At 44.3% G+C, this 22010-nt stretch overlaps 1 long non-coding RNA gene across 1 annotated transcript; it reads left to right on the top strand.

Annotated features, from left to right (window-relative positions):
- Nucleotides 1-17346: 17346 nt before the first annotated feature.
- LOC127351269 (uncharacterized) lies at nucleotides 17347-17993 on the top strand. The gene is made up of 2 exons (XR_007880825.1): nucleotides 17347-17529; nucleotides 17751-17993. It is a non-coding gene; the product is annotated as an uncharacterized LOC127351269 (long non-coding RNA).
- Nucleotides 17994-22010: the final 4017 nt, after the last annotated feature.

The following is a 22010-nucleotide window of genomic DNA, read 5'->3' as shown; positions in this document are numbered from 1 at the left end:
GTGTAATAACTTTTTCTCTGAAACATTTTTTTTTCTCTCAGATCATTTATTTTCTCGCATGTAATAAAGACACAAATCTAACTCCATACGCAGATGAATAAGCCTAGCTCTACAAGATGTTGGCCCCATGACCTCATTACAAATCAATCAGTTCAATGTGCAGGGTGTAACAGCATGGTTCCATCAACATTATTATAGACACAAGCACATGGATATAATTCACATTCAAATATCCAACATTTTACATACACAACAGCAGTATTGTTTCAGTAATAATATTAGTTTTCCCAGTTAGCAGTGTACTAAATAATTACAAAAAAATATTTTAAACGAGTTATTAGTTAAGTGTGGCAAGATGAATAAAAAAATAATAAAAATGAACTTTCGGCGCAGCAAGAGGACCCCCTCCACAGTTACTATTAGGGGAGAGAGGGTAGAGATGGTGGACACCTACAAGTTCCTGGGGGTGACACTTAAAAATAAACTGGACTGGACCGATCACACTGAGGCCCTCTACAGGAAAGGACAGAGCAGGCTGTTCTTTCTGAGGAGGCTCAGGTCATTCAATGTGTGCACTCGGCTACTACAGATGTTCTACCAGTCTGTAGTAGCCAGTGTCCTCTTCTTTGCTGTGGTCTGTGCGGGGGGAGGCATCAGCACTGGGTGTGCCAACAAGCTGAGCAAGCTGGTGAGGAAGGCCAGCTCGGTGGTGGGGATGGAGCTGGACAGTGTGGAGGCTGTGACTGAAAAGAGGATGAGAGAGAAGCTGAAAGCCATCATGGACAACCCTTCTCATCCTCTCTACACTGAGCTCAGGCAGCTCAGGAGCACTTTCAGCCACAGACTGATCCAGCTCCGAGCCTCAAAGCGGTTTGGAGGCTTGTTTGTACCATCAGCCATCAGACTCCACAACGCCACAGCACCCAGTACCTTCAACCCTCGCTGACTAAGACTAGTTTTAATTCAACCAAACCTATATTATTTATCTTAAATTGCACATGTACAGTTGAGTTTTTTAGTCAAGCTGCTTAAAATATTTTCACACCATTGTACTGCACATTGCATATGGTGTATATATTTCTTATTTATAGTTATATATTTTCTATTATATTTTGTAATATTCTTATTTGTGATACTATTGTATGTACAGTGTACTCTTTTTTGGCACTATATTCCACAATGCTGCTGTGTGAAATTTGAATTTCTCCCACGGGGATTAATAAAGGTATATCTTATCTTATATCTTATCTTTTAATATGACAGTGTCCAGTCCCAATCTGCATGTTGGCGGTTAAGTGTTGTAATTAAATTTTTGTACCACTAGGTGTAAGTGCTGTCATACGGAGAGTTGTTTCTAAAGATACCAACCATCAGACCTATCCAGCAGCTCTACTGAAAATCTGGAACTTGTCCACAGTGATTGGCTGACAGGTGGCCTAGTGTCAGTGAATTGGTATGCATGATCAGGAAAGGATAAAATCAGGAAAGGGAAGGATAAAAAGAAATTGAGATGAGATGGAATTGGTATTCATGATCAGGAAAGGATAAAACGAAATTGAGATGGATGGATGGAGAGATATCATTTAAAATATTTTAGATTTAATAATTTTCCTAACGTGAAAAACAAACAAAATATTACCTTGTTTAATGTCCTCTGCAAAAAATCAGTGGTCCAGTATGAAACATTTTTGCCCCTGATCCTGAGCCAAGTCATTTATTTTTGAGTATCTGCTGATAGTGAGTCCCGATCCAATACCTTGTATTTTCCTATATAGTATAAGTGAATAGCTTAGCTGTTTCTTTGTTTTTTTCTTTTTTTGTTGCAAAATAAAAAAAGTAGGGTAATAAACTCGTCTGTAATCTTTCTTGATCTTGTTGCTTTATCCAGGGAATTTTTCTCTCCCTTTTAAATGCATCCTGCAGTTCTTTGCTTGAGTTACCTGAATTAACTGTAATCTATTTAGTGTTTATATTCCTTGCCAGTACATCTTTTGTGTGGATTACATTAATAAATTACTCTTATTGTTTTTTGTTCACTTGCAGCAGCATGGTGAGTGTGCAGCTCGCTGCCTTTTATGTGCTGGCTGTGGGGGTGCAGCAAACAGTAGAAACAATTTGCTGGGTAATTATGACATTTCATCAGTTGCACAGACTTTGAACAACAACCTATAATACCTAGGTAAATTGTCACATTTGAGCAATGTTGCAGTCAGGTTATAAAGTACAAGTAATGTCTTGCAGAGGATGTTGAACAGACATTGTATAACACCATAAAATACCTGTTGCATTGTAACATTTCAACAATGTAGCAGCAAAGTAACTACTGGTAACGTTACAGTGACACAAATGAAGCATTATAATCACACCGTTGCAGGGCATTTTTGTTTGTAGGGAAGGCCATCCTGTGCTAAGGTAACTGGTCAGTAACTGGTCACATGTGCTAAAGTCACTGGTCAGTAACTGGTGACATGGCTCTGTGTTTTACGACAGCTCTTGGTAGAATGTTTGGACCAAGGCTGATTACAAACACTCACACAATACACACACACACACACACACAAATCACACACACACACACACACACACACACACACACACACACACACACACACACACACACACACACACACAGGAAATCCTAGTGCTTAGGTCAGCTTTAACTTTGGTTGGATGACTTTAACATAACATAATTTCAACACAGACTTAAAAGTTGTCTGGGTCCCTTATCTTACACACACACACTCTGTATACTATAATGTCTTGTATCGACCTCTATCGCTGCCTATTGCCCAGGTCGTCATTGTAAATGAGAATTTGTTCTCAGGGAACTTGATCAGTACACAGTGTTATTTCAGTAAAGGTCTTTATAAAATTTAACACACTTCCTATTGTACATAAACATTTTCATATTTCTCAAAGCAAGATATTGAAAAAAAATATTGTTCTAGTATCACTAATGAGACTCCCAGGGTGTTCTATGGTATTAATGAAGCATTAGCCTCATATTATGGCCTTAGATTTCGTGTATAAATATATATACACTGTAAACACAGTGCCACGACCTCCTCCTGTGACATGTACAATGTTCCATTAATCACATTTGTATATAAAAAGCTGTATATAGTCCATATATGACTCTTATTCTTAGTTTTCTGTTTCTATTGTATGTTGTATTCTTCTATTTTATTTATTTATCTATTGTGTTGTGACTCTGGAGCTCCTGTGATAAGTGAAATTCCCCAGTGTGGAATCAGTAAGTAACTCAGCAAGTAAGTCTATCTTATCCATTATTTTATCTCATGGACTCGATCCCTGGTAAGGAGAGGGAGGAAGGTAAGAAGATAACAGGATTGATGGTTGTGTGGCTGTAGAGAGACACAACTGTCAAATCAAGTGTCAGCAGAATTGACCATTTGGAGTTGTAATTTACAAAGACATCAAGAGATTCAGTGTGTGAGAGAAGAAGAAGTACTTAACTTGTAGGTTGCTGGGTTTAACAGTTACAGTGTTTGGGGTACACCAGAATTAGCATAAGTTTTTAAATGCAGGTCAACTTATAAAAAGGCAATTGACTCCTCTCTATTGCCATTAGATGAATTTGCCTTTCCGTTCGTTTTCTAATGTGTCACATTCAATATCACAGACGCGCTGGAAAACAGATAGTAAACAGTAGAAGCAGCATTTGTTATTTGCCTTGGGATTCAAGCAATGCTTCTTTCACTCAGCATTTCTGATATATTGTTGTGTCTCTCACAGTCTTGCAAAACCGGACATTTCTTCACAGAGCTGTGTCAGCACTGGGTGAAGTTATATCCTCTTGCCCTCGAGGCAGGAGAAGCTTTCTCGCCTCGCTGTATTGTTAGTGTTGTATCTTGCAGGAAGAATGTCAGAAAAGGAGCAAAAATTATCATGTCTATCTGGGTGTCCAGCAGATAAATACCCGGCAAATGTATTATTCTAGGGATTTATGTGGCTGAATATACCCAGCATAGCCTAAAGTTGAGAGGCAAGGGAAAACAGCTTTGTCCAACGTGAAAAATAACCTGCTAACAGCTGTAATGTTGACCACATGTTACTCTGGATATTATTTGTTTACAATCAGAAATGTAAGAATCATAGTTTGTGGAATGCAGTTGCAATGCAATTTTAAATACATTTCAGTATGTACTGACAGAAAAAATGAGATACGAGGACAGAGGTGCAGAGAGGTCCAACTAGGAGAGACAATTTAGTCTTGCTGCATACCCTCCTGTGTCTGCCCGCCATGAGTCTGTGCAAGAAGCCATGGCAGGCACAGTATAATGGTGCCCCTGTTGCCATTTGAGACTTGAGAGTGGCAGGGGGAGTGGGCAGGGGTAGCTGCTGGGCAGGAAGCAGAGGAAGCCTAAGGAAACACCAATATCCTCTTACAATTGAATTGCCAGTCCCAGCTTTGATCGCTTTGAGAGGGTTATTCATTCTGGGCCACTTTTCACCTGTCGTCCTTTGCCCTACCAGGCCACCCTCCTATACCTCTTCCCACTCACATCTCATCCCACTGCCATAATGTTAACTAGTGATGGCACACGTGCTGTGACGCCTTCATTGCTTGTGACATCCATATCAGAGGGTAACTATTCCATATCCATATATTCTCATGTGAAGTAAATTTTGATATTGCGGCTGTACGCTGGCTGCCTTAAATCTTCGTTGTGGCAGCACAGAGAAAAAAGTACGATCTGAAATTTACTGTAAGCTGTTAGTTGAACAAACTGAACAAAACTCAAGAGAAGCAGCACAATTAGAGAGTATTTAAATCTGTGCTAAACAAGAGTTTTGTGCTAAAGGAATAAACGCCTGTCCCAAATAGACACCTTTATGGTGACATCACAGTTTCTCCATGTAAATAAGTGACTGAAACTGAAAGGTCATTCAACCAGTTTCTGAAACACGGTGCAGCAGTGATCTTCCAGTCTTTGAGAAAATGTGTTTTTCTGCCAGTACCATGCCCTCTTTCAACCAACCACAAATTTGAATAACTGCAACAGTGCATCATTATACAGAGAGAAACAGAGGGGGACGTTTATGTAACATAACCTTAGAGTAATGGAACATTGTCAGGCAACACAGCATTGATTTTCCTTTCCCAAACCTTAATACAGTGGACAGGTTCAGAATCCTTAGAAAAGAAATACCTAAGGAAGGAAAAGCGAGTCAGGAAAGCAGGAGGAGGACAGTGCAGAGTTAAGTCTGGAGGAGAATAAATTAGAAGTTGCTCGTAATCACACAGCAGGAATGCAGTCAGTGTGCACTGTTAAACACTTCCTTAGCCTTGGCTCCACTTCACTCTCGCAGCACTCCACACAAAGCACTCTTTGTTCTGCTGCTCTTGTAAGGAAATATACCTACACCATCTCCCCACCAACCCTGACTAATTTTCTCTTTTTATTACATTCTCAATCTGGCCCTTGCTGATCAACTTTCATTCTCATACTTATAAAGTATCTTGCCCTTACCCCTCTGTGTGTCACTCTGACTGACAGCAGAGGAAGCTTAAGTTCCTATACAGCAGACATAACAAGCAAGCAGTCCTTCAGAGTACAAAGGTGATGGCTGGAGTAACCCAGGTGGTTAGTTTAACCCCCTGGACAGATGAATTAGGAAAGGCAAAAAGGTTTATATAGTATAGTTTACTTTAGTCTATGAGTGTGTGTCAATGTTTCTGTCTGCCTACAGTGTGAGTCAGTCATAGGTAGGCTGTGTGACATCTCACATGCTGTAGTGTTACTGTGGTATTAGGAGAGTTCAGAAGTGTGAAAGAGTCTTCTTCCTCCACCACAGAGGATAGAGCTGCTTCTTTACTATCCAGCTGCTGCTCAGTATTCCCACCACACATTCACATACAACATGTGTGCATGTGATTTGACAGGAAGAAAAGCACCACAGTAAACACTAAAATGAAATGAGCCATCATCTGCCATAAGCACTAGGCTAGTGTCTCTTAATGTTGTCATGCCTGGGATGTGTTAAGTACCAACATTTGAAAGGGTAGTACCTATTTATTTTATTTTAGCACCATGAGCAAGCACTTGGCGATGGCAACAAGGAAAAACTTCCTTTTAAGAGGCAGAAACCACAGACAGATCCTAGCTCTAGGTGGGTGGCTTTCTGTCCAGTTGGGGAGAGGGAAAGAGAGAGAGAGAGAGAGAGAGAGAGAGAGAGAGAGAGAGATAAAGACAGAAGGACAGAGACAGAAGTGAAGACAGATGGACAGAATTGTAGTAATAATAATAATTAAAGCTGCAAGCAGCGTTGAACGGGATCTCGCACCCGGCGCGCGTCGGGGTGTGCTGTGACCGCATCACATGCTGTCGGGGTGTGCTGCAGCCACATCACGTGCCGTCGTAACAAGTGCGGACTACAACATAGGTGGCGCTATCACTATGTGTTCAGGGCGGGACTCTTATCAGACATGTGAAGTTTCGTTGCAGTCGGATCATGTATGCAGAAGTTATGACGAATCCCTCTTTTTATGGCGAAGGATCGAAATTGGATGCCACGGGACACCACGCCACGGGCAGGAAGTTTGACGAAAAAAACTGAAGAGCACAACTTTTAATGGTGAATGTGTTTAGATGGCTGTGTCTGATCTGAAGTCAGTGCAATAAATGCCCTAGGAGGAGTTCGTTCAAATACAACGTGTGCAAATCACGACAAAATCCAAAATGGCCGACTTCCTGTTGGGTTTGAGGTATGGGTCCAAGAGACTTTTTTGCTTCTTTTATCATGATACACATGCGTAGCAATTTTCATACATGTCAGTCATACGTGTCTTGGGGGCTGACTCTGGGGGGCGTGGCTAAGCCATTTTGCGACGCCCATCCACGGGACCAAGACAATACCTCGGCGTTCAGAACCACCGAATGCTGTGCAAAGTTTCATGAGTTTTCAGGCATGGTTAGTCCCCCCAAAAGTGTGATTATTTTTTATTTTTGCCGTGTCGCCATGGCAACATGGTTCCATGCAAATTCTTAAAATTCATAATATGTGATCCTCATGCTCCTAAGGCACTTCTCACATAATTTCAGCTGGATCTGGTCAATATGCTTGAAGTACAAAAAATAAATTTCCTTTCACCACTAGGTAGCGCTCTCACTATTACTGAATATTATCACATAGAAGTGTTCAAGGTGGGACTCTTATCAGGCAAGTGAAGTTTGGAGCCGATTGGACTATGTACACTCAAGTTATAGCAACTTTGTGTGTTCTGGCGGTACATCAAAGTTTGACACTACGCCACGGACACGCCCTTTAATAAGAACTCACCACAATCAAGAAATATCATCAATAACATGTTTTGCATTTCCTGACTAGATTTCAGCTTGATCTGATCATCCTACTAGGAGTAGAACATGGAAGTATAAAAAAATGACATTTCCTTTCACCACTAGGTGGCGCTCTCACTATTACTGAATATTATCACATGGGCATGTTCAGGGCGGGACTCTTATCAGACAAGTGAAGTTTGGAGCCGATTGGACAATGTACACTCAAGTTATAGCAAATTCGTGTTTTGTGGCGATACATCAACATTTCCCGCCACGCCACAGACACGCCCACTCACCACAGTCATCACATATCATCAACAATGTGTTTTGCATTTTATAAGTAAATTTCAGCTGGATCTGATCATCCTGCTAGGAGTAGAACATGAAAGTATCAAATGTGATACTTCCTGTTGCCACTAGGTGGCGCTCTGACTATTACTGAATATTATCACATAGACGTGTTCAGGGCGGGACTCTTATTGAACATGTGAAGTTTCGTTGCAGTCGGATCATGTACATAGAAGTTATGATTAATCCCTCTTTCATGGCGAAGGTTTGAAATTGCACGACACGGGACGCCACGCCACGCTACATCCACGATGTTCAACGGAAACAACTGGGGAGCACAACTTTTAATGGGGAATGTGTTTAGATGGCTGTGTCCAAATCTGAAGTCGGTCCAATAAATGCCCTAGGAGGAGTTCGTTCAAATACAACGTGTGTAAATCGCCAAAAATGGCCACAAAATCCAAAATGGCTGACTTCCTGTTGGGTTTGAGGTATGGGTCCTTGAGACTTTTCTGCTTCTTTTATCATGATACACATGCATACCAATTTTCGTACATGTGGGCCTTACGTGTCTTGGGGGCTGATTCTGGGGGGCATGGCTTAGCCGTTTGGCGGCGCCCGTGCATGGGGACAATGTCTATCGGTATTTTCGATACGTTTGAATTTTGTGCAAATTTTCATGACTTTTTGAGCATGTTGCGGGGGCCAAATATGCGTTAGAAGGGGCAGAATAATATTAATTCCCAGAGGAACAATAGGGTCTTGCACTTGTCAGTGCTCGATCCCTAATTAAAGCTGCAAGCAGCGTTGGACGGGACCTCGCACTCCATGCAACCCGGGGCGTGCTGCGGCCCTGTCACGTGCCGTCATAACACGTGCGGACCACAACATGAAAATCTCACGTAAATCAGCTCAAAATCGCCACACATCGCTTACTTCCTGTTGCCGGTAGGTGGCGTTATTACTATGTCTGAATATTGTCATGTAGACGTGTTGAAGGCAGGAATGTTATCAAAGGTGAAGTTTCATTGAGATTGGACCACGTACGCTGAAGTTATGAGGACGTGGTTCAGGGCGAGACTGTTCAGTGTACAATCTGTTCATGGTGAATGGTCGAAATTCAACGCAACGCCATGGGCACGCCGTTTGACGGAATGTCATAAATAGCACAACTTTTAATCATGAATGTCTTTAATTTGCGCTGATTAAATTTGAAGTTGATCTGATAAATTCCCTAGGAGGAGTTCGTTCAAATACAAGGTGAAAAATCATAGAAAATGAGCACGGAATTCAAAACGGCTGACTTTGATGCCACGCCACGGACACGCCGTTTGACGGAATGTCGTAAATAACACAACTTTTAATCATGAATGTCTTTAGATTGCGCTGATTAAATTTGAAGTTGATCCGATAAATTCCCTAGGAGGAGTTTTTTTTATCCTGTAGGGGGCGCTACAAACACGACAAACACAATCTTTGGTATGTGAGCTTCAGGCACCAGTCTACATGTGCCTTGTAAATTTCATATTTATAACTATTACGGTCTCCGCACAGTGATTTACACTGCCACCAGAGCGCCACCCAGTGGCGTGATTTTTTTCCTTTTAGGTAAGCCTCAGGGAGCCGTGGGCAAGCATTGTACCAAGTATCACTTAAATCACATGTGCCAACGCGGAGATATAAACTTCTTCATTTTAAAGAGTGCCACGATGGCTTGAAATTGTGCACGATTCCTAAGGAAGACATGGACTAAACTGAATTATGGACCCAAGCTTGGTGTAAATCGGACATACCAATGTGGAGAAATGGTCCACTTCCATTTTTGACGAAAAATGTACAGGAAGTGTTCATTTTATAGCGTGCTTGTTGTGCATTCTTCATGTTCAGAGATATTTGGGTCAGAGACTTTTATTTTGAAACCACAACTCTTATTTTGAAAGTACAGAGCGGTCGTTTTCCCTCTTTTCGCTCATTTCTTTTATGCTGTTATTGGTGCAGAAGTCACTGACGATGTAAGTTATAATTATTGCTACTGTGAAATGAATGTGGTGATATAACGTAGTTCTCACTCCAGACTTATGTTAAGTGTGTTTGATGAACATCTGCAATATCAGTGAGGAGTTGTTCCAGCAACTAGTCTGTGACCGTATTAGCTGTGTGTTGAGCTAACGGGCCAGCTTAGCTAGCTTGGCTGTCTTATTGTGGAAGTGTAACATGGCTTCATTGTCACTTTAGAAATGTAGTGGTTCACTGTTAGTGTTCGTGTTTATTACTTACATATATGTATATGCAAGTATGCATTTATAGTAATTAAGTGCACAGATTAATGTTGGTTATGAGTAATAACCCAATTGTGTTTCTGTGTTTATTTCAGAAACTAATCTGTTATGCACCATCATACTGCATCGTTTGTACCATACTCATTCTGGCAGTAAAGACTGTAAACAAACTGATGACTGCGTGTTCTCTGACCGGAGCCCTGTAGTGGCTGATTTCCACCCACACACCAGTTTCAGGGTTCAATACCCAACAAAGGTCCTTCGAGCTGGATAATTGGCTACTGCAGAAATGTCATCAGAAGATAAGTCACATCATGAGTCTTTATCACATCATGAGGACCACCAGCGCCATGTGAGACATCGCTACCCACCCAGACATCTTGAGGACTACATCCTGGCCTACAATACTCAGCAACCTGCCCTTTCCTCCCGCCCTACCGAGAGAGAGTCAGAGGAGCAGAGAGGGGCAGCAGCCGCAGCAGACAGTGGCCATATGGAGGTAGCCTCTCATCTGGACAGACACGTAGCCTCACACAGCCTGCGCCCAGGTGACATGCTGAGCACTGCTTCACTTAAAACACTCATTGAATCCATCTCAAGGAATGAGAGGGATGAGAATGATAAAGTAGCCAAGCTCACCAACAAACTCCAGCAGTATGAAACCCGACAGCGTCGCCGCCAGGAGCTACTGGAACACATTGCTTCCTTCTTAAAGGAAGAAGAGGTAGATGGCGATCATCACAACAGGGAGAGTGCTACACCACCACCCACTCTGTCACCCTCAGCGCTTCATCCCCATACATCCTTTGCCTACCCAAGCCATTCTCCATCGTCACTAGCAAAGCAGGCATACAATGTGGAGCCTCAGGCTGGTGGACTCACTAAAGGATGCAAGTCCGTGGGACCAGAGAGTGGGACACAGGTGAGAGTCCTCACACCTATGGCGGAATTTGACAGATCAAATTCTGCATTCGCACCAATATATCCAGCCTCGACAAAGTGTCCAGACTCCCCCTATTCTGCCATCTCATCATACGCTATGGTAACGCCAACGCAAGGAGTGCAGCACATGACCAAGTCAGACGCTCTGCAACCACAAGCTGCAGGGCTATCTTACCACTATGATGATGCTAGAGAGGGACTTCAGCCCCAGGTGCAACAGCCATCTGCTGCTATAGCCCACACCTATACACCTAAGGCTGTGGCTTACAGCTATCCAGTTGCACAGCGTTATCCTCCACCACAAGCGACAACTCAGGCTTCTCCGAGCCATAGTCTGCCCAACTATGCTCCTCTGCCTTCATCAATAGTGCCACTTCAGCAGCCATTATCTGCTCCACTGGTGGGAAACTTGCCTGCAGCCATACAACCTCAGCTGCCATCAAACAAGACTGCAGCTCCAACCAGCTTTGGCCTGCCACATCACTCATCGTATGGGGTGCCAAAACCCAGAATCCCAGACTTCTCAATAGATAGTGAGAAGGAGTTTGCTAACTTGAAGCTAGCCTTAGACAACCTGCTGGAACCTCATTTGGAGCTGTCGGAGAAGTACAAATATCATGTGCTGCTCGAACACCTCAAGCTGCCTGAGGCACAGATGATTAGTCAGTCCTGCCGCCACCACCCATACCCATACTCAGCAACCATGCAAGCTTTGCAACTCCAGTATGGTCAACCACATCAGCTGGCACAGAGTGAAATAGCAGCTATCCTAACCACCTCTGATGTGAAGCCCGGTGACGCCCGCACCTTCCAGAGCTTCGCCCTTCGAGTCCACCTCCTAGTAAGCATGCTGCAATCCTTGGAGGGGCCCCGGGGTATGGAACTGAACTGCTGCTCTCACGTCGACCGCTTACTAAGTAAGCTACCAAGTATCATAGGGATGGGTTCATCGAATATCTGCAACTACAGGGCAAGCTCAACAGCACAACCCTCAATCCCTACAACCTGCAGGACTTGGATGGATGGCTACAGGGAAAAGCCCAGCAGCAGCGCCTGTCCAGCAGACTAGTGCAGCGCTATCAACTCGACAAACCTTCTGTTAATGAGAAGGAGAAGTTCCAGCCTAAGGGCAGAGGTCAAAACGTAGCTGTGTATCACGGTGCAGAGCACACACAGCCAAGTACATACAGTAATTCTTCGACAACCAACAACAAGAAACCTTTCAAAGTACACTGCCTCTTCTGTGACAGCAAATAACATTACATCAGTCGCTGCCAAAACATCAAACAACAGTCAGCGGCAGACACAGAGAAGTGGATAGCAGAAGGGAAGCGCTGCTGGAAGTGTGCACGTGCCCATGTACCTGAGTCATGTAATCTTAAGAAACCCTGCAGCGACTGCGGTGGAATACACCTCCAGGTCCTTCATGACGCAGTCCAACGTCGCTTCATCGATCCGAGAACCTCAAAGAGTCGAGTTTATCTGACACCCAGCATTGCCTCGAGCAAAGTGCTCCTGAAGGTGGTTCCAGTCCGGCTGCATAACAATTCTAGGTCAATGGAGACCTTCGCCATCCTAGATGATGGAGCACAACGGACCATCATTCTACCAACTGTGGTCGAGCAGCTCCAGTTGAATGGTGAGTGTGAGACTCTCGACCTACGCACTGTGCGGACAGATCTCACACACCTACAGGGGTCAAAGGTCAGCTTTGAAATATCCTCCAAAGCAAACCCACAGAAGCGCTACAAGGTGCAGGGAGCATTTACTGCTTCGGGCCTAGACTTGGTGGAGCAGACCTATCCAGTGCAGACGCTCCAAAGATGGCATGCTCACCTACGTGGGGTCCCACTGCAGTCATCAATGCCCGTCCACTGGTGTTGCTTGGGTCAGATAATGTGCATCTTATCACCGCCACTAAGCCAGTTCGCAGAGGAACAAATGGTGGACCCATAGCCATCCATACCGCCCTCGGATGGGCATTGCAAGGTACTGGCGGGTGTGCACCAGAACAGACCCCAGTGCAACAGTGCCTCTTCACCTCGGTCACTAGCCCTGAAGACCTTCTGTATCGAAACGTCGAAAGGTTATGGCAACTTGACGTTCTGCCCTTTTGGAATGAGAGAATGGTTGTTCGCTCCCGTGAGGATCAGGAAGCCATGGACGTTCTGGTAACGAAAACACAGCGTGTTGACATTGACAGTGTTAAGCGCTATGTGACCCCCCTCTTGAGGAGGAGAGGAGCACCTAAACTCAATAGTTCCACACATGCTGTCATAGCTCACCTGAGGGCCACAGAGAGGCGGCTCAAAAGGGATCCAGAGAAAGCGGCCATCTACTCAGCTGAGATCAGTAAACTCATCCAGGCTGGGTGTGCCACAACAACAAGTCACGACTGGTCTGCAACTGCTCGTTCAGGCACCAAGGTGTCTCCATGAACGACCAACTCCTACCTGGACCAACGCTGGGCCCATCATTGTTAGGTGTCCTCCTACGTTTCAGACAGCACCAGGTAGCTGTGAGTGGAGATATCCGGGCAATGTTTCATCAGGTCCGTCTGCTGCCTGAAGACAAACCACTTCTTCGGTTCATCTGGAGAGACCTGCGCTGTGAAGACCCACCGGATGTGTATGAATGGCAGGTGCTGCCATTTGGCACAACAAGCAGCCCATGTTGTTGCATCTTCGCGTTGCAACAGCATATTCGTAATCATCAGGAAAGCCATCCTGATACCCTACGGTCAGTGCAACAAAGTTTCTATGTGGACAATTGCCTTGAGAGTTTTCCAACCATACTTGCTGCCACACAGAGAATAAACCAACTGCGTAGCCTGCTGGTTGAAGGAGGGTTTGATCTCAGACAGTGGGCAAATAATCAACCAGCTGTGGTGGCACATCTTCCCACAGGGGCAAGATCTTCAGCTACAGAACAGTGGTTAAGCCAGAACTGAACCGACCCAATGGAGCCTGCCTTAGTCCTCAGGTGGAACTGTGCCACTGACACTCTTAGCTACCAGTACCAGCTCATCAAGCACACAGCACTGACAATGAGAACAGCATATCAAGTACTGGCCAGTCAGTATGACCCTTTGGGGTTCATCGTGCCATTCACAACACGCACCAAGGTGCTCATCCAGCAGCTCTGGTCCAGGCAGAGAGGATGGGACGACCCCAACCTACCTTCAGCTCTCCAACATGCCTGGGAGATGTGGGAGAATGAGCTGCAACATCACAGTGAAGTTTCATTCCCCCGCTGCTACTTGCCAGTATCTGTAGCAGACACAAACATGGTGTATGACCTACATGTCTTTTGTGATGCCTCCGAACGGGCATATGGGGCAGTAGCTTACCTCACAGTTTGTGTCGGAGACACCATTCACTCCACCTTTGTGATGGCTAGGTCAAGAGTTACCCCTAAGAGACAACAGTCTATGCCCCGCTTGGAACTCTGTGCTGCATTAGCTGGAGCTCAACTGTCCAAGCTCATAGAGACGGAAACAACCCTCACCATCCAGCAGACAACCCTGTGGTCGGACTCCACTACAGTACTGGAGTGGCTCCAATCAGACTCTTGCAGATACAAGGTATTTGTAGGAACCTGCGTGTCAGAGATACAAGAGCTGACTGACCGACAGGCTTGGCAGTATGTCGACACCCATAACAATCCTGCTGACGACATTACCAGGGGTAAGCCACTCTTGGCTCTGGCTGGGCTTAATCGTTGGAGCCAAGGGCCCCCATTCCAGAGTGCTGAACACTGGCCAAAGAGGCCGGAGCAAGCGACAGCAGGTTCATCAGAGTTGAAGGGCACCACCTTCTGCAGCTTCACAGTGGTAGAACCCAAAATCAGTATTCCCGATGCCTCCCAGTTCAACACATGGAAGGAGCTGGTGGAAGCAACCCAGAAGGCATGTCAGGGTGCTCAAGGGGCGGCAGTGGATAGCCATCCCATTAGTCACAGAGACGCAGAGATCCTATTGTTGAGAGGGTGTCAAGTCCAAAGCTTTCCAGAAGAAGTTAATGCCCTCACAGCACAAAAACCTGTGCCAAACCACAGTCATCTGGCCAGCCTTGCTCCAGAGTGGGACTCCTCAACATGTATCCTCCGAGTGGGAGGGAGGCTGCGCAGGCTGCAGGACTCGAGCATAGGAGAGATTCATCCCATTGTGTTGGATCCGAAGCAACCCGCAACCAAGCTCCTCATAAAGGACATGGATGAACGTCTGTTGCACCCTGGCACAGAGCGGGTGTTTGCAGAACTGCGAAGACAGTACTGGATCTTGCGAGGACGGCAGGCTGTCAGACACCACCAACTCAACTGCCCATCCTGCCAGCGATGGAGAGCTCAGCCAAAGGTCCCATGGATGGTCCCACCCTTTTACTCAACAGGTGTGGACTGTTTTGGACCTTACCTAGTCAAGATTGGTAGGAGAACAGAAAAGTATTGGGGTAGCATCTTCAAGTGCCTCACGACCCGTGCTGTTCACATTGAACTCCTCAACTCCATGGATGTGGATGCCTTCCTCCTTGCTCTTCATCGGTTCATCGCCAGACGTGGCCGACCAAAGGATATTCTGTCAGACTGCGGTACTAACTTCCGCGGTGCTGCACAGGAACTCCGCAGAGTCTTTGCAGCCATAGAACCACAGTTGAAAGAACAACTGACAGAAAATCAGATTGTCTTCAGGTTCAACCCACCAAACGCTCCTCACTTTGGTGGTGCATGGGAGAGGGAAGTCCGTTGAATCAAGGCTGGCCTTAAAGTCGCGGTGGGGAGTCAAGCAATTTCAGAGGACGTCTTATACACAGCCTTGGTGGAAGTTGAGGGGATCCTAAACTCTAAACCACTAGGTTATGTGTCAGCGGATGTCACCGACCCTGACCCCATTAGACCTAACATCCTTCTCATGGGGCGGTGTGATGCCTCGCTACCTCAAGTGGCCTATGTCCCAGCTGACATGGGGCGGCGCAGATGGCGCCACTGTCAGGTGCTTATAGACCAGTTTTGGATCCAGTTCACACGGAGCTACCTGCCAACTCTTCACACACGACAGAAGTGGCAGAAGTCATCAGAGAACATGGCTGTAGACACAGTTGTGCTAATTGTTGACCCATCACTCCCCAGAGCTCAATGGCCTATCGGGAGGGTCGTTAAAACAGTCACTAGCCAGGACGGATGTGTCAGAACCGCAGAGGTTCTGGTTAAAGGTAAAGTCTACACAAGACCCGTTGCTCGCTTGATACAGCTACCTGCCCTCAAGGATGATACAAAGGACACTTGAAGAATTCCTGTTATTGCACATTTGCTACTCAAATGTGGGGGCGGCTGTTGTGCATTCTTCATGTTCAGAGATATTTGGTTCAGAGACTTTTATTTTGAAACCACAACTCTTATTTTGAAAGTACAGAGCGGTCGTTTTCCCTCTTTTCGCTCATTTCTTTTATGCTGTTATTGGTGCAGAAGTCACTGACGATGTAAGTTATAATTATTGCTACTGTGAAATGAATGTGGTGATATAACGTAGTTCTCACTCCAGACTTATGTTAAGTGTGTTTGATGAACTTCTGCAATATCAGTGAGGAGTTGTTCCAGCAACTAGTCTGTGACCGTATTAGCTGTGTGTTGAGCTAACGGGCCAGCTTAGCTAGCTTGGCTGTCTTATTGTGGAAGTGTAACATGGCTTCATTGTCACTTTAGAAATGTAGTGGTTCACTGTTAGTGTTCGTGTTTATTACTTACATATATGTATATGCAAGTATGCATTTATAGTAATTAAGTGCACATATTAATGTTGGTTATGAGTAATAACCCAATTGTGTTTCTGTGTTTATTTCAGAAACTAATCTGTTATGCACCATCATACTGCATCGTTTGTACCATACTCATTCTGGCAGTAAAGACTGTAAACAAACTGATGACTGCGTGTTCTCTGACCGGAGCCCTGTAGTGGCTGATTTCCACCAGTTTCAGGGTTCAATACCCAACAGTGCTTATTTTTTGAAATTTAAAAAATTTTCAAATTAGGTGGGTAATTTTTGTGCAAATCGGGTCTATATGGGGAGATTCAGCTCCATTCACCAAACGCGTGGATATAAGGTTTTTGAATGTGCGACAAACGATGTGGGAGTTATTAAAGGGACACTTCACCCATTTGCATTAAGCTTTGTATCATTAGAACCCCAGTCATATTTTTGAATGATCGTGCATCATTCCCTCACTTTCCCTGAGAGGGGAGAAATAAGGATTTTAATGTTGCACTTCCAATGATGTAAAAATCATCATTTTGCGTCATTGGAAGCGGGAAGACTCATATCTCTGTAGAGGGGGTGAGACTATAAAACGCTACTTCCTCATTTTTTTTCACTCACGCTACAGACCTATTACAGAGCAGTGGGTGGGACTTCACTTGCAGAAACTAAAAAATATAACCGCCATCTTGTTTGGAAGCTAAGCGGAGGCGCTGACGAGCCAGATGTTACGAATATGGTAATCTATCTAATATGGAAGAAATTTCGAAATTTTTGCTACCTTTATGAGCTGCAATATAGCGAAGAGCAGCTGAGGCTGAACAGGAGGCAGCTGAGGCTTCTGCAGCCGAGGCAGAGGACCTGCCTGTCGCGGACGAGGAGCCCGGACTGGCTCGAGCTGGGGCGGACTGCTGGTGCCTGTGCTCTCGCTGTGCGCCTACGGACACACGGACGTCTGACTGTAAAGTGAGTGTTTCTATTTTCTGTCTTATAACAACGTGGCATGTATGTACACAATTTGTTCAAGTATTATCACAAAGTTATTCCCGGTTAATACGTAACGTCAGCCAACTGAACTAACATTAGCTTCTTTACTGCACAAACAGCTTGCAGTTGCATTGCTAACTACTGTGGCACGCTACACACAAAGACCATGCATCGCTAACTGTGTGCTCAATGTCTTGTAGACAATATCGCCTAACAGCCTTTCTGGAATGGGTCCTGCAAGGCGAGAGATTGGGTCGAGGCCATCGTGTCGTTTTACCCGCTTATGTGGTGCAGGCTATCCGACAGAAATATCCAGCTCCAGATGGCCAGTACTGCGGGCACCAAGAAGTTGAGGACGCTCAGGAGGAACTATAACTGTCATTGTTAACATATTTCTTTTTGTTGTTGTTGATATATTTCTGTAAATAAATGGTTTACATTCACATTGTTGTAGTCCTTGATAGTGTTAGTGGGAGCGGCTTGCGGAGCTGTGCATTGTGGGAGGTGTTGTCTTTAATACAAATGCGCCCTAAAGTCACTTTCTGTCTTTTCTCGGTCAAATAGGCACCAAATTCAAAATGTATGTTACATTTCGACTACATATATAACCCACTTTCAATAAATATTAATGTTTCGACGGGTTAAATGCTCCTTTAAGTAACAAAAAAGTCAAAATACTTTTCTCAATAGTAGCACCACCTAGTGGCAGACCCGAAAGCGACGCATAGAATATAAAATTTTTCACCAGGCCTGACAACTTTGCCAAATAAATTTGAGTTTTCGTATATGTTCAGGGGGGCAAAAACGCAGTCAAAGGCGCTAAAAATAATAATAGGTAAGAATAAGAAACATAGCAAATACAATAGGGACCTCCAGCGGTCGCTGGTTTGGTCCCTAATAATATCAGTAATATTAGCAATGGGAGTCAAGCAGGATCCATGAGAACCTTCGAGACGAGAAAGCACAAGAACTCCGGGGAAGAACATTTTGTGTTTTATCTGGATGATATCCTTTTTCTTCCTGCACCGGTGTGAGCAGGACGCTTATCCAGTAGCTCCGTCCGTGTCGTGTTGTTTTTAGTATTTTAAGTGTGTTTTTTAAAACTTGTAAAACCTTATACTACACTTGCTGTGTAGAACTTTATATATTCTATGGATACATTGGCTTTTTATTGAAAACATAGCGGTGGACATCACTTCATTCCAAACAATGGGACGAGCCGGCATTTTCCACCACATACCTGAGGAGCTGAGGAGGAGGCACTGAGGCTGAAGAGCTGGAGCGAAGGTGAAGGCCAGGCTAGCGGCTAAGCGGTGGAGGTACAAGCCCTCGGTTCCGTCGATAATGATCTATCTATCCATCTATATCCTGATCTTTTCCAGAGATCTCTCAGCACACGTCCAGCACGTCCGCCAAGTTCTCCTATGGCTACTGGAAAACAGATTGTTTGTAAAAGTGGTTCTAACTTGTTCAGCTCTTTTGAACAAGATAGCCAGTGTAGTCTTTAGATTGCCAGCCTGCTTGCCAAATTCTTCGGTTTCCTTTGCCACCAGATTTGCCTGTAGCCAGCTCTCCAAACCGGTTTTTCTCTACCACCTAAACCCCTGGACCCAAACCCTCGCCTTCAGCCAGCCTGTAAATCACCCTTAATCTCATCAAAGAAATAAGACTTTGTGTTCATTACAACTAGTCTGAGTTTGTTTTTGGGTTCAGCTTCTAAATCATGACAACTGCATACGATAAAATGTGTAAATGGATGTCTGACAATTAAGCTAAGAGATTCCTAGACTCTAGAATCTTTCTACACACTTAACAGCTCTTCCTTTAAACTGTCCTCCTTGATATTGTCTTATGGTATTTTCCCCAAATGATCTAACCAGGATTGTATTGTGTAGAACTACCTGTTGAACTATTTAAATCTTGTGCAAGGTTTTACATGAGAAACCCTTGTCGCTGACATTATACAAGAAATAAGATTTAAACATTCAAATTGTGTGTGAATAGCATATACACACTAATTCTCCCTAGACTGGAATAGGTTATGTCCATTACCCACACATTAAAATTCACAGGATAGCTGTCATAACGGACTGACATTTTGCAGCCACACATATGGGCCACAGGTATTCTCTGAACAGCTTGAATCTGGGTTAAGTCAATAATGATGTTCTTCCGAAGGGACAAATGCAGATGCCTCATCCATTGTCTCTGGGAAGGTAAGAGACTTATCTCAAAGTTGGTTGCAGGTTTTCATACTGTTATGAGTCCTGGAGGCTGTGTCTGGCAGTGCTGAGTATTTTTGCCCATTGTTCAATTACAAAGGCAGGCTCTAGGTCAAGCATTTTGTGAGCAAGCTCCTGGAGGATTTTATTGCATTGCTGGCTGTTATCATTCCTCTGCAGGATCCAGGATCTCAATTAAATGGTAAATGGTAGATGGTAAATTGACCTGTACTTGTATAGCGCCTTTTCTAGTCTTTTGACCACTCAAAGCGCTTTTACACAACATGCCACATTTGCCCTTTCACACACATTCACACAGCGATAGCAAAGCCCATTGAACAGAAACGAACAAATTCATATACATTCACAGAGCAATTCAGGGTTCAGTATACTTTCTACATGTGGCAGGAGGAGCCGGGGATTGGACCAACAACCTTCCGATTAGGGGATGACCCGCCTTGCCTCTGCACCATAGCCGCTACTAGTTTTCTTCGTCAATGTTGTTAAAATCTGATCGCCATGATTGAAACATTGCACGCTCAAATTCAGGCATGTATTTGAAGACATCACATATCCCAAGGGAACTTGCTATAATATGACAGGCAATATTTACAGGAAGCTATTTCTCCCTGTATTACTTCCAAATTAACTTGCTACAAACTAGCTCCTTCCTTTGGTGGGCCCCCCCCTTTTTTTCCCCCCCCCCCCCCCCCCCCCCAAACTAGTGCACCAGTAAGTGACTTCCTGTGTTACAGTCCTGCTCATCATTATTGGCATCCATGAAGTTTAAGTACATAATGTGGAATATCTAATGAAAAAAATTAGTCAAGTGAAACATTTCTGTTCTATAGAGAACTTGTGTTTGGTACAAAAGAGCAGATGATAAACAACAATTTAAAACAATTAACAATGGGAGGAAAAAACAGAAAAACTTAAAGCTTGCTGTGTCACTGGTATTGGCACCCTTTGCTGTAAATCAGTATGGAAACACATTGTGACTCACCTGTGGTAAATCACAAATGAGAATCACCTGTGATAAATTGTCTGTGTCCCATGTGACATGAATTAGTCAATGAATGATGACTTCCGTGTTTTAAAAAGCCATCTGTTATCCCCTGTTCCTTCGTCGCAATGGTGAAGACAAAGGTGCTGTCTGAGGACATCAGAAGTGTGATAATTAGCAAACACAAGACCTCCAAAGGGTATAAGGCCATCTCCAAAGACCTTGGTATCCCTGTTTCAACAGTGCGTAATGTTATTAAGAAGTTTGCCAAGCATGGAACTGTCAAGAACCTCCCTGGACGTGGGGGGAAGAGAAAATTTGACGAGAGAAGTCTTCAAAGGTTGGTGCGAATGGTGGACAAAACACCACGTCAAACATCCAAAGACCTGAAGGCCAACCTGGAACAGTCTGGGGTCATGGTTTCCAGAAGTACCATACGCCGCACACTAAACCAAACAGGGCTTCATGGGCGAAGGCCAAGGAACACACCATTGCTGAGAAAAAGACATAAAAAGGAACGACTAATCTTTGCCAAAGAGTACCTGGACAAACCACAATCCTTCTGGGAAAATGTTCTGTGGACAGATGAAACAAAAATAGAGCTTTTTGGCAATGCACACCAACAGTTTGTTTACAGACGGCGCAATGAAGCCTAAAAGGAAAAGAACACCCTACCAACAGTTAAGCATGGTGGAGGATCCATAATGCTGTGTGGCTTTGCTGCATCTGGTACTGGAGGCCTTGACCGTATCACAGGAATCATGAAATCAGAGAATTATCAAGAGATTTTAGAGTGAATTGTCCTACCCAGTGTAAGAAAACTTGGTTTGAGTTGAAGATCATGGGTCCTCCAGCAAGACAAAGACTCAAAGCACACATCCAAAAGCACGCAGAAATGGTTGAAAAGGAAAAAATGGACTGTTTTAAAATGGCCAGCAATGTGTCCTGATCTCAATCCGATTGAAAATCTTTGGTATGAGCTGAAATCTGCCATTGGGGAAAAGAAACCTGCAAACATTCAAGAGCTTGAACAATTTGCAAAGAAAGAGTGGGAGAAAATACCAGAGAAGAGAAGTGCAAGAAGCTTATAGATGGCTGACTACAAGAAACGTTTGGAGGCTGTTATCGCTGCCAATGGTTGTGCAACCAAATATGAAAGAGCGGTGCCATTATTGCTGCACATGCTGTTTTTTTCTGTTTCTTCTTTGAAATTACAATATGTAAGTTGAAAAAAC

The sequence above is a fragment of the Dicentrarchus labrax genome, unplaced genomic scaffold, assembly GCF_905237075.1.
Source record: "Dicentrarchus labrax unplaced genomic scaffold, dlabrax2021, whole genome shotgun sequence".
NCBI lineage: Eukaryota > Metazoa > Chordata > Actinopteri > Moronidae > Dicentrarchus > Dicentrarchus labrax.
This window is presented reverse-complemented; position numbering and strand designations above follow the sequence as displayed.